This window comes from Lactuca serriola, chromosome 3, assembly GCF_051521515.1.
Source record: "Lactuca serriola cultivar US96UC23 chromosome 3, Lser_US96UC23_V15, whole genome shotgun sequence".
Taxonomy (NCBI): domain Eukaryota; kingdom Viridiplantae; phylum Streptophyta; class Magnoliopsida; order Asterales; family Asteraceae; genus Lactuca; species Lactuca serriola.
In genome coordinates this window covers 82882551-82887823 of record NC_136410.1, presented here as the reverse complement: position 1 = coordinate 82887823, position 5273 = coordinate 82882551, and positions in this window count along the sequence as shown.

Sequence of the window (5273 nt, the reverse complement as noted above, 5' to 3'; positions counted from 1 at the left end):
CCGACAAGATTCAAATCATACGAGAAAGAATGAAAGCGGCCCAGGATCGACAGAAGTCCTATACGGAAAAGAGAAGACGACCTATTCTAAGTATGTGATTTCGTGATGGTGAAGGTATCCCCATGGAAAGGCCTTATGCGATTTAGGAAGAAAGGAAAGTTGAGTCCTAGATTTGTTGGTCCTTTCAAAATCATCCAGAGAATTGGAAAGCAAGCATACCGCTTAGAATTACCTGAAGATTTGGCAGGTATTCATGATGTGTTTCATATGAGTTATCTGCGCAAATGCTTGAGCATCTACAATGAGATATTTCCATTATCCGAGGTGAAATTCGATAATAAGTTAAGATATGTTGAAGAGCCTGAAGAAATCGTGAATGAAAGAACAACTAAGCTACGCAATAAAGAAGTAGAATTGGTGCTTGTCAAGTGGAAACACCATCGAGGCCCAAACTATACTTGGGAGATTAAGAATGAGATAAAAGCAAAATATCCCCATTTATTTTAATCAATATAATTTCGGGGACGAAATCCTCAAAAGGAGGAGGTATTTGTAACATACACGTTTTGAAATCGTGTTTTGTAATGAATAAAATTGTGAAATACTATGTGAAATTGAGTGTTGAGTTCTAACAGATGGTTTTTACTAGAAATAAAGTAAAACTATGTTTAGAATCACTCAGAAAATATTGGAAGTCTTATGAGATTCCAATTAAAACCCAAATAGTGAAATTTAGCGAAAATATAAAATTTTAAATAAATAAAATTTTATTATTAAAAGTTGTAAATAATCCCGTTAGAAACTTGTAGGTGAAAACCTCGTCGAAATCCGAGTTATAACGAAGAAGTTATGACCAATCGAAGATCCGCGATAAAACCGACACGGCGCTGAATGACGTAAAAAGTGAGTTTTTGATAAACTACTTTTTAGCCTTAGTGATCTAAATGAAAGTCTTAGTATTCGTTAAACCGAGAAGTTCGATAAAAAGAACGCCAAAATCTGACTTCGTATGAAGAAGTTATGATTTTTCGAAGTTTCAGCTTAGCAGTAGACAGCTAAAAACTCGAATTTTAGATCGAGTGGTTTTTAGCCGACACAACCTAAACGAGAATTGAAGGTCTCGTCATTAGTAGTACAACGGTAAAAAGTCTGACGAAAACGGATGTCGGATGAAGAAGTTATGAATTTTTAACGGATTTTCCTGTCCCGGTCTTTTAAAAATAATAATATTAAAATTAAATTCAAAATTAGCCGACGAAGTCTAAACAAAAGTTGTAGAGCGTAATTTTAGCTATGCATGCATATAAAGAACGTCAAAAACGGAGCTCGTATGCGAAGGTTATGGATTTTAGAAGTTTTTGGCTCAAAAACCGAGAAATTATGGATAAGAACCGGGAATTTTCGCATGAACAGTAGCCGCTTTACCCGGAACCGACACGTGTCGCATGCTGATTCGACCGAGGTGCGGTCCAATGAACTTCCGACGCACTTCGCTGCTGTTGCCCCATGTCCGAGGTGCTGGCCGAATCCGAAGCCGGCACGTAGCCTTCTCGCACCCGAGCCTCGCTCAAGCTGCCACCTGTTCCGAGCCTCGCAGCCATCTGCCCTCTTCCCCTCGCTTCGGATCTGAGGCTCGCACCTATATAAGGGGTGCAAGACCTCCCGGCTAATGTGGGATTTTTAGCACTTTTTCACCTCTTATTCCATATTTTGGTTATTTCCACTTCCCCCGAAGCCCCGGTATTATTTTTAACACCCGAAACACGTCCCGAAGTGTCCGGAGAGTCTGAGAAATTTATCTTTTCGGTTTGAAGCTCTATCCTCGCAAGGCCTATTTTTCAATAAATCTCCCGGTTTTCAACATAGAAAGTCATATTTAAAGCCGAAGTGCTGTCCAAATTACTAGTTTAACCCCCGGTTAATTTAAGGTGAGTTTAATATATAGGAACAACTGTATGTTATGTGCTATATGTGCTATGTGCTTTTCAGTGATATTATTCCGGGTTATTTTCCCGTGTTATTTTATTCGCTATGTTTATAGCAAATGTAATACCTTTGACCATGTGATAAGTGAAAGGACTTAGATTCACATTGGTATTGGTACGTAGCCTCTAGCCATGTAGAGCATGTCTCCGTAAGAGAATGACTTCTATTCTATGGCATTGGCAAATGGTTAGACACAACTATAAGCCTGAAATCTAACAAGATGTTAATCAGAAATTGCATGTCTTCTATGGCATTTGGGCCAAAGTTTAATTGATGTATATCAAGCAATGAAAAGTAGATCTTTGAATAAAGTCTTTGATTGATATGAACGCTTGTCACATGATTTCACATATGTCTTTGTTGTTCCTCTTTGCTTCTGCCATATTAAAGTATATATATGGCATAACGTTATATTGTATCTATTATTGAAGTCACTAAGCGTCACCGCTTATCCTATCAGTGTTTAACAATTTCAGGTGATAAGTAACTAGTATGATCACATACTGTTGAAAGATTTAGAATAGTTTGTAATAGTACTTTTGTACTCCAGTTTATGTTTGTATAAATTACAATATCCTGGGTAATTATGTAATATATAACACTTTGTAATAGTCGGTTTGTATCCAGTAGTTTGTAATCTCTTTATCAATGTAAAATATTGCTTTTATGAATATGCAAGTAGCATGTTTTGGAGTAATAATATTGTGAAGTATGAAAGTTTGGGTCTTTCAAAAATACGAAAGTTGGGGTCTTTCAATACCAAATTATTAATTTTGCTTTATTTAATTTTTAATTCAATAAAAATTAATCGCTGAACATATTAAAAGAAACAAACAATTTTTGTTTCAATAATCATGTGTATATTTGTACAACTACTATAAATAAAACAAATGTGTGGAAAAAATTGATTCGTTGGATCTTTGACATTTTTATTTATTACTTACAGTTTTTGCCTATATAAATTACAAGTAATTGTAATTAAAATTAATTAAAAAACGCATAGTTAAAAAATTATAATTATAATTTTTTAATTTTTAATTTTTTAAAATTGTAATATCTACTTTTGTGAGTCACAAATAATTGTTTAAAGTACAATGCTATAATTGTAAAAAAAACAATGTGGATTTAAAAAAAAACAATGCTAATTTCGTAGACTAAACTCTAAACCCGAAATTATGTTTCAGCAACATCGTGTCTATTCATAAAAGTTGGACTAGTAATCCACATCGAAACTATTACGAGTTCCAAGCAGGACTCAAAGCTTTTATCAAGAAGTCCAAGTCACACCTTGATAGTAATGGTAAAATCATATGTGCATGTCAAAGTTGTGATATAATCAACGATGTGATGTGGGAGTCAAGAGAAAATGATACCAACCTCGATGAAGGAACCTCAAATACAAGGGGTAGTGGTGTGGCTGAGGATTTTACAAATTTGTTAGAAGAAGTGGAAACTAAATAGTATCCTGGTTGCACCTTTTCTTCCCTTGAGTTTCTAGCAAAGTTAATGTTGTTCGATAAGATGTCTAAGTCTATAACTATTTCTGATATGTACTTGACCCTGTTTGGCATGGTCGATTTAGGTTGCATGGCATCATGCATTTGGATACACTAAAATAAGAGAAATAACACTTATGGTTTATTAATATATTATAAGTTCTAATATATTAATAATATTATTTAATTAGTATTGATCAAGAATTAATTAAGTGATCAAAAGGTGACTAATTAAATATATGGGTTGATTGTGTAAATCACTCATACTTGTATAGTGGGCTAATGTTCCATGGATTATCAAGTTGGGCTAACACCCATAGGATGCTCCATGGTGGTTATAGAACCCATGGGTCATGGAAATGAAAGGTCATGACAATTAGGGTTTACATGGTGTAACCCTAATTGTAACACACTATATAAGGATCATCATGTTCACCAAAATCGGCCACATAAGCAAGAAAGAAGAGGGCTAGCCTATTTCAAGTAGTGTAACATTTCTCTCAAAGTTTATTCCAAGTGTATTTGGTGTTGTGTGAGACATTTGAGGCATCACACTTGGGGTGCTAGGCTCTCAAGGTTTTCAAGTAATCCAAACTACTACAAGGTATGTTCTCTAGCTAACTTTTATATTGAAAAGTTCCCCATGTATGCTAGATAGGATTATGAACCTTGGAAATCAATTTTACATGTATCTTAGTTAAACATAGATCCAAGGTTTCTAGGGTTGCATGAACACCTTAGGAGTGTTAGAATGCTCAAAACCCTTCAGTGGTATCAGAGCCTAGGCTTGTTTGTTTGATACTTGATGCAAAATAGGTGAAACAATCAAAATTCTTATTGTCTGCATATGAGAGTCGCCGATTCCATGGGGGACTCGACGAGTCCAAGCGTATCTGCAACCAACTCGGCGAGTCAGTTCTTGCACTCGACAAGTTGGCCAGGCAGAGTGCAGATTTTCGACTTTTGCTGCTGGAAATGGATGAGAAACATTACCCTAAACTATTTTGGTGTTTTAAAACTTGTTTTAGATGGTGTAATGGTTGTTCTAATCCATTTACAATGGAAAATATCAAAATTCCATGTTTATATGTGTTCATATGTTCTTGAAAATTTGATATGAATATTCATGTTCTTATGAGTTCTTGCAAGATCATAGGAATTATGTGCTATTGATTGGTAGTTAATTCATGATCATGATGTGTTTTAATGGAGTCCATAATTTGTCCTCAAGTTATGGATAACCAAAAGTCACTTTGTAATAAATCCATTAAAAGAACACATAAGTTACAAAAAATGAAGAGTCTTCATTTTTAATAATTAAACAATAACTCATAAGTTATGAATTGAAAGATTTTGTAAAGTTACAAAACTTGTCCTCAAGTTTTGGAACATGTAAAGTCATCTAGTAAACTTTAGTTCCAACCCCTAGAATTTTAAAAGTTAAAATTCAACCCTTATACTTTATAATATTATAAGTTAATATATATATATATATATATATATATATATACATATGTATGTATGTATAAGATCAAGTTGTTTTACCGTTAGTAGGCCTCATTCACGAAGCCGGTCTATAAGGGAGGTATAAGGTTGCTGCCTATAAAATGGCAACTTAATGGGTGTCTACTCTCACCCACCGCTTCCTTGATCGGTGGAGGGTCATTAGCCGAACGGGTAGGACAATGACTTAAAAATTCATTAAAAGTATAATGATTATTATAAAGTAACTAAATGTTTTTATAAATTCCCAATATTAGTTACTTTAGTAAAATGTAAATAAGGTGCTAA